Genomic DNA, 8,977 nt, shown 5'->3' with positions numbered 1-8,977 from the left:
TTTGCATGGTCTCCATACTTAGTACTTAATTGTGCTAACCCCTTTCTTTCCCTTTTTAACTGAAGTGTAGGGATTTAGAGATGGTGACATGTCATGGTTACTTGATAGGTTTCTAAGCGTTGGAGATGAAGACTTGGTGAGTCCTCATAGATTCGAGGACAATACCCAATATGTTCTTTTATGTCTTTTAGTATTGTTTAAGTTGTGTACGGGATTAGTCCCGAATTTTGTACTCTAAAGTATTAGATGGTTTTGAGACATCATGTATAAAGTCTAGAAAGTCTTCCGCTTGCTAATTTTTTTTTATGCAATGTTTTCTTGGTAAAGAAAGTTTTAAATTCCTTATAGTTTTAGTGTCTATGCGATGAATGAATGCTAAGAGGCTTGTATTAGACCTCTTCGAGGTCGAGTACGCCGGTTACGACTAGGGGGTGCTCCCGGGTCGTGACAGTGCAAGAAGTGATTGAGGCCTATTATCTTGATAAAGTCTGAGTAATCAAGGTGTCTGCGTCATGCCGCGATGTTAAATCAAGCGTTGCTTGGGAGGCAACCCAATATGTACAATCTAGCCAACTATAGGTTTTTCTTGTCGATATAGGAGTTTTTTTTTAGTTTTTTTTTGTAGCTCTTTAAATTGATCTTTATTTTTTTTAATTAGTGTTGGCTAGATATAGATTAGGGTCCGTGTCTAAAAAGTATCCAGAATATGTAAAAAGAAAGTGCTAATGGTTGCTACGTGTGCAGGGACGAAAAGCAAAATCTGCAGAAAATAGTTATGTAGTGGTCTACAGACCCCATCGACAGTCCGTTGGTCAATACACGGACCATGGATGGCATCCGTTGATCCCAGGTAAGTTTTCTAATTTTTCTAAGTGTCAGAGTGACCTACGAACCAAACCCACGGTCCATAGGTCGACCCACGGACCTTCGACTGGGTCTCGTAGGTCCAACCTAGGGTTTTTGTTTGACCCAAACCGGACCTCTTTTTATTAAAACCCTTCATTTTTAAAACATTTCCTCCTACAATATTATCTCCCCAACCGTTACAATCGATACTTTACCCCATAATCCTCCATTAATAACTCTCTAATCACTCCCAAAAACTTATCTTAATCAATCCCACATCCCATACCTTCCCTCATCTCTCCCAAATTATTCCAATTTCTCCATTGTGCTTCCCCACCACTATCATTGTCCGGGTTCGGTGTCAAAGGCTAGCAAAGACGTTTAAGGAGTTCATTGCACTAACACACTCACCCACTTCGATTACTTGTAAGGTAAACGATTTCACCCTAACTTTGAATTCGATGTTCATTGTTTAAACCATGAAATCACGAAGTTGAAACTTGACCTTGGGTTGTTAATCTCCTATTTGAATGTTGAATTGTAGTTAGAAACACCCTTGGAATGATAATATGTGAGTGTGTTATAAATTAAAACCACATAAATTGGTTAATAAGTCTAAATTGGAAGTTTTGACTTAGGGTTATTCCATGGTTTTGTGTAAATGTGAATAAAATTGACTGATCGCAACCCTAAGGATGACGAACTACCAAAATATATGTTGAAATGCATGTGTAGGCCTAGTTTGATTGTATTTGTTGAAATATGGCATTAAGTGTGAGTTGAAAATCTGAAACCTGGCAAAGAACTGACCCACGACTTCAACCCACGGATCGTAGGTCACCCTACGGACCGTAGGTCAAAGTCCGTGGACCAGTGGCACACACAAAATTACTCAAGTGTAGAACCACGGTGTGGACTACGGTCCGTCGTTTAATCGATGGACTGTTCTGGACATCCGTGGTTCCACCATCTGAGACCCAAAAATGAGAACTCTGACCTACGGAGGGGACCCACAGACAGTCGTTCCATCGACGAACCGTAGGTACCTACCGTGGGTCAACAGTTCAGCTACAGTCCAGAATTTTTTTTAGTTTTGTTTGGGTCCGATTCTTGTTCTAAAATTATTCCATGAGTCTTATTGTCTTGTTTTAGTACTAACAAGTCTTCCACAGTTACCATGACCCCTAAACAAGTTTCAACCTACGCACCAAAGGACAAGTCAAAATCCATCGCTCCTTCCTGACGTCTGCTTGATAAGGATATTGACACCGATTATATTCCACCTACCACCAGGATATCCCCCACTACACCCCGCACTACTAGGAATAGAGCCCAGCAGGTTAGCTCCGACGAGGCCACTGCCCCCAGTCTGAGGAGGGGGCCATACAGATCGGAGCACATGATGGCTTAGAGTCGCAGTCCGGCTTTAGTCCTAGCGGCAATACCACTTCTTCATCAGATACCGATAACTCAGGCGATAGCCCGGTACCTACCAGATTTGAGCCTCCCCGCAAGGCCGATGAGCTGAACAGATAGTATGTCTCTGGTCAGCAAAAGATATATGAGAATGGAACGATGTTTAATAACCACCAGCAGATGGCCAAGATCGTGACTGAGGAGCACAGGGTCCTTACAGGTAGCCTCCACACTGCACCAGCTATTGAGGAGCTCTTCCGGAGACACCGATGTGAGTGGATGGCACGGAACCCTGAGAAATACAGCGAGGAGATGACTAGAGAGTTCTATGCTTCTAATGCTGATAGCGTCAAAAACTCCATCTCTAAACGGGACAAACCCGCAGCTCAGCCTCCACTTCAGTCCACATTGGTGCGGGGCTTCTCGGTCAACATCTCAAAGGTCACCATTCGCAGGTTCTTATATGGCCCAACCCATACTCTGCCTATCAATACAGCAGAGTATGATTACCGGATGGGAATCATTCAGAGTGGGAAGTTTCAGAGGGATGCCGAGCAGAGGGAGACATTGTTGATGTAGTTGGCTCGTCATATTGCTAAGGATGGGGAGCGCATTGAGTGGGTTCGAACTCTTAGCCTGGGTATTAGGAAGGCTAGACTAAGCTTCGTTGCGAAGCTCTTTTGGTTGTTGGTTCGGAATAGACTATCCCCAACTTAGGCGGACAATGTGATTACATGGGACCGGACCGTGATGATTGCAACCATTCTAGCAAGTTTGGAGATCGACTTTGCCTGCATCTTGATAGAAGACAACCATGAGAGGGCTTTCAATACCACCACCACCCTGCCCTTCCTATATCTCATTTTCCAGCTCTATAGGGATGCTTCTATTCTTGTTTGGCATTGTGAGCGGTTGCTGGATGCGACCAAGACTCTGGACATCGCCCTCATTCGGGATGATGCCAGACTAGCTGCACCACGGAAAGAGCCATAGGTTGTTGTACCGCCCTTGGGTGATGACCTAACTACGGATGTAGAGCATATGTAGGCCGATGACACTACCATTCCGGCCCCTACAACAAATGCTCAGGCTCTACCGTCTCCGGCCACTAGTCAGGCCCCTAGCTCATCCCAAGCCACTCCCTCTTCAGGGTCCACTCTTGTTCCTCTAGAAACAGTTCAGAAGCTGGAGAAACAGATGGCCATGTTGCTGCAGCATATGAAGTCGTGGATGCAGCGCTCTATTACGGAGTCTGAGGCGAGGATGGAGCAGATGATGGATCAGAAGATTCAGGTCGTTCATCAGCGCCTAGATGTTTTCGAGTTGAGAGTTTTGGAGAGGCCAGCCCCGACCATAGATGTGACCACCTTCCAGCATGAGTTGGCTAGCCTCTTTGCGATGTTGCTGCACTCCTAGCCCCCACTGAGACTGATGCAGAGTCTGCCCCTGCAGTACCGGAGGATGAGGTGGTGATAACTGCTCTATTCGGTGATACTATGCCGCCACTAGATTCTTCATGTGATGATGGCAATCCCCCCCCCCTTCGACTACACTTCTGATGCTGATGAGGATCGAAGACTGAAGAAGAAGGAGCGCCAACAGTTGGAGAAGGCCCACAAGACGTCTATACTTGATGAGGAGACAGCAGCGGGCCCGTGAGGTGGATATTGGCCAATCTGGCAGTTTAAGCACTACTAAGGGTGCTACGTTAGTTGATGAGGGCGCTATTGATGGCGTTCCTAGTGTTTATCTAGCATGCTCTAGGAAACCGGACCCATCCACTTCTTGAGAGGTCTTTAGTGCATATGCGCCACAGGTTTGCTTCATCCTATGTTTTACTTTTGATTTTTGTGCAATGAGGCTAATTGCACCTTATTTTGTTAGGGTGGGGTAAATGGAGTGTGAGTGATAAGGTGAATTTAGAGTAACCCAACTCATAATCCTTCTTTGGGGTTTTCTTGACTCTGTTCTTTCCCCCCCCCCCCAAAGGACTGTTTACTTTTATGTTGAACCGCCATGTTTAGGAATGTATGTGTAGGAGTAAGTAGAAGAATGAAAGCATGATGGCATAAAGAGCAGAAAATTGATACCCATCCAAAAGTTTTGGAATGTGCTAGATCTATAGGCTTGATGAGTTGAATGTGTTGGATCTCAATATGACATGATAAGGAACCGGTTTGACCTCATGACTTAAGCTAAAACTTGAACTAGGTAATCTAATAATTTGATAATGAAACAATGTGCCAAGTGTGTGAGAAAAGTTTGAATGTTCATATAGTATGTGCCAATCTAAAACTTACCTAGTTGGTCCTGCTACGATAATCTAGGCTAGAAGCTGGGAAATGATCATAGGCCTTTGTTCAAATAAGTTAACTCAAGCCTAAAATGATCCAACCAAATGAAATAATATTCCCTTTGATCCAAATGTTTGAGCCTAATATAGACCACTTCTTTCAATACACCTAACTCACCTTCCCTAAAATAATTGTTTTGGCCCTGGTCCCTCATTGGACATGTGCATCTTGACTTAGGCCAAAAGCCTAAGTTGAGGGTGGCTAATTCAAAAAGTTACATTGATCTTGGCCCCGATCCGATATCGGATATTCTGCACCTCAACTCATGCAAAATACATATGTTGAGGGTGGCTAAGAAAAATGAAACCGAAAGAAAAAGTGTATGAAAAGAGTTTTGTGTTGAAGAGAGAAAAAGAAAAGAAAAGATAAAAAAAATATGTGACTTTATTCAAAAGAAGCTAAAAAGATGAATGACAAAAGTGATGAAAGAAACAAAGAAAAAATGAAGTAAAAGAAAAAGAAGAAAAGTGAAAAATTTGAGCTATAAAGTCAAAAGTCACATCTGTTTTGAGGAGAGTCAAGGGAAAGAAAAGAAAATTAAAGGATGTCAAGAATTGGTTGAGAAAAGAGGTAAAAGCCAATGTAATGTCAAGGAGGGCAGAAAGTCACTAAAAAGTACCCAAATGTACCATACATGACCCTGAGCCTACGTTACAAGCCAAAAAAAGTCATATAGTGATCCTAGTGACTAGTTTGGAGAGTCTATGTAGTGAAAATAAGGGCAAACCTATGGTATTGAGCACTAACTGTACTTGAAGTCACTTCTGAGAGTGAGTATTGAATGAATCCTTAAACTTGAAATTCATATCTACGGTATGAAAAAGGGATTTCTTTTGAAGTGAGGGCACTAGTTACATTGTTGGAGAATTGGTACCTTGGTGATTGTGAAAAAATGTATGTTGTGGTGTCTATTGGTCAATCTATGTCATGTTTTGATCCGCATGAGTTAACCTGTTGAGTCTAAATGAAAAGATTTGCACTAATGTGATGGAATAGATTGAAAAAGCCATGTGATTGCTTGAGTTTGTATATCTGCTTCTACATAAGTGTCGTTTAGAGTTTTAGTGTGTCGCTTGAGGACAAACAACAAGTTTAAGTTAAGGGTGTTGACATACCGTGAGTTATGGTATTTTTGATGCATTTCACTTAAAGTTTGTGTGTGTCTAGGGCTATGTTGTAATAGAAATAATGTTTTGTGTATTATGTTTGCAGGAAATAGGCTTGGAGGCGGTTGATGAAAATTTTGAGCTGAAGAGTGTAGAAGTGGCCACCAACGGAGCCACCCACAGACCGTAGGTCCAACGACAGGCCGTGGGTTGTCAGTCGTAAGTCCTAGTCTGGGAGTTGAGTTTCAGTACTCAATCGATGGAGTGCCAGGACGGACAATAGACCAGTCCACGGACCGTGGGTAAGGCATCGTAGGTGGAATATCAGGGAAGTCTGAAAAATGTGGAACCACGGAGCAAGACGATGGACCGTAGGTCGACCCACGGTCCATCCTGCACATCCATCATTGATGATCTGAGAGTTGAAGGTTCCAGTACCTGATGAAAGTTTCCAAGTGTTGAACCACGGAGGGTGACCTACGGACCGTAGGTCGACCCACGGTATGTAGGTTGTGCTGTCGACAGGAGCCGCGTTCCAGCAGTTTATTACCTTATTTTGTTTCCTATTAATTTAGGACTTGTTTTCTATAAATAGGAGTTATAAACCTCATTTTTGGAGGTCAGACATTATTGTAAACTCTTAGTTTTGGTGTTTTGGGAATTAACTTGCAAACTTTAGCAATTTGATTTCCGAAATTTGTTTAATACAATTTTCACTTTGAATTTCAATTGAAGATTTCGGGTTTCATCAATTCTACTTGTAAGTTCATGAATTCTTCTTATCTAATTAGGAATAGTGAATTATCAAGCATGAGTAGCTAAATCTACAACTAGGGTTGTGGGAACCATGAGTAATTAACAAAGTAAGAATAGTAATTAAGTAATTCTTGAATAGTGTTTATGCATGTATTGTTAATTCTTTCGCTTAGAAGTATTTTAAACGCTGTGCAATGTTAGAACTCGTCTCGTTGCTACTTGCCGGACCAAGGAGGTAGTTAATGAGAAAAGAATTAACAACATAGAATTAGTGGATTCTATCTAATAGTCTAATGTCAATTGGAGCGAGGGTGAAAACTATGTCATACATTGATGTGATGTCTAATCTGGGGTAAAGGTAAGGGTTAGTAAAGCATACACCCGTAGCCGGACCAAGGTGTGAGGTGAAATTCACTACTTGGAGGACCAATCACTTAGGGATACCTAACTTACCAACTTTGCATGTAAAACACTAGGAAAGGATTACTATTAGTAGGATTACTGCTTTAAGAGCTTGTGGGGAATACATATACCCTAGTTTCTCTCTCATATTGATAACTCAAAGTAGAATCTTGCTTACTTGTTACTTAATCAACAATTTGTTACTTACTTACAACAACAGCCCCTCCTTTCGGTTACTTGTCTCGAAAATAGTTTGACTAAACGGATATAATAGTGAGTTAAGTTTAAGTCTGAACCATATTCCTCGTGGGATCGACCCCAACCTACAAGTTGGGTTCTTTATTTGACAACGATAACTTATACTTCTTTAGGGAAGTGTAATTTGAGCGTATCAGGATCCCGATGCAAAAGTTGGGTCCCAGATCAAGAGTTAGGACCATTTTTCGGTGCGGAACTGGTAGTTGTGGAATTCATGGAAGTGGTAGTGTGGTAGGTGAGTAATTTATTTTAAAGATTTTTATTAGATATCTTATTATTTTTTTTGGGGGTTGCGGAATTCATGGTAAAATGTAATAATATTTATTGTAATATTCTTCCGATAGTTGTTTTAATCTGAATATTTCTTTAATATTATTTATGATATATTCTAGATATAACATATCTTAGGTTCTTTGGTACATATATAAATTTTCCTCCATTAATTGTTCTAATAGTTTTATATCTTCCATAGATTCTATCCAATATTGTAAATATTCGTAGTTCATTTTAATCTGAATTTATTTCTAAATCATACCATTCTATTCTTTCGGAGTCTAAATCATGTAGGTCTATTTCATATCATTCTTGATTTAATATATCTTCTGATTCGTCATTAAAAAAAAATTCCCATATTATTCTTCTTAATTCAATTATTTCTATACCTTTAAGTATATATAAGATTAAAGTTTCATAGTTTTTTATTATTTCATCATGCATGTATGTAGTCATGTTCTTTATCATGCAGGTTTTTATTTTCAATTATTCCTTCCTGTGATATTCATAATTGATTAAATTCATATTAGATCATTATGAACTAGATTATTTTTATCATGTTTTCCTGTCACTACTAGCATCGTACTTTAGCGGATACTTAGTTCTTATCAGCGCCTCAACTTTGTTTACTCCCCTAAACGGCTTTCCTCGCCTACCGGTTTCAACATTAGGATGGCATAGTATAGAAGTTTTCTCCCTGTTTCCAGTGTGCTAATAAACTAGAAATCATGATTCAAATAATTCTAATACATAATAACTAACATAAATTTATTCAATCATATATATGATATTCAGGAATATATGAAATTAGTTCTGCATATTTTTTTAACAATATCCCTTTGCTTCCTGCTTATTCATGCTATCTGAAATATCTGATTGGATTTCAGATTGTTGTTCCATTTATCCAAATACTAATTTTTTAGTTGAGAGAGTTTTTGAAAAGAAAGTTTTATATAACAGGCATTGCCTTCTTTTCATATTACATATATCTTCCTTTATATAGAAAGGAATTAGTGCATAATAATGCACGTACTACACACTTACTTTACAATCCTACCCACTACTTTTACACTTGTCTACTCAATAATACACACTACCTACCATAATTTACACTTGTCAACACTACTTTAGTAGTGCACATGCATATGTTGACTAATTTACTCCACTAACTTGTACATACTTATCTACTTTATGACATAATGACACACTTTATGACTTTTTGTCATATGTCTTCTTTTTCTTCATCTTTATCTTCTCATCATCTTCTTATCTTATCTTTTAGGCTTCCATCTTTATCTCTTATTCCAGCTGGACGTCTGGGATTATATTATCTTCTCCATTGCATTTCGAGCATATGTGGTCAGGGTATTTGTGACCAATTAGCTTGCAATATCTGGTTAATAATTCTGTCGAAATAAATCCTACTTTTAGTGCTCGTGTTGTAGGTCGTTCTTCTGGCTTAAGTAATGATAAAATCCATCTCTGGACTTCATCCATATCTGCTTTCCTTAGCTCCCTTGAATTAGAGTAAATCATTAACTGATCTCTTGCATAGTAGCTCCATAT

The sequence above is a fragment of the Solanum tuberosum genome, unplaced genomic scaffold, assembly GCF_000226075.1.
Source record: "Solanum tuberosum cultivar DM 1-3 516 R44 unplaced genomic scaffold, SolTub_3.0 scf00279, whole genome shotgun sequence".
NCBI classification, from domain to species: domain Eukaryota; kingdom Viridiplantae; phylum Streptophyta; class Magnoliopsida; order Solanales; family Solanaceae; genus Solanum; species Solanum tuberosum.
The sequence above is the reverse complement of the archived record's forward strand: the minus strand, read 5'-3'. Positions refer to the sequence as shown.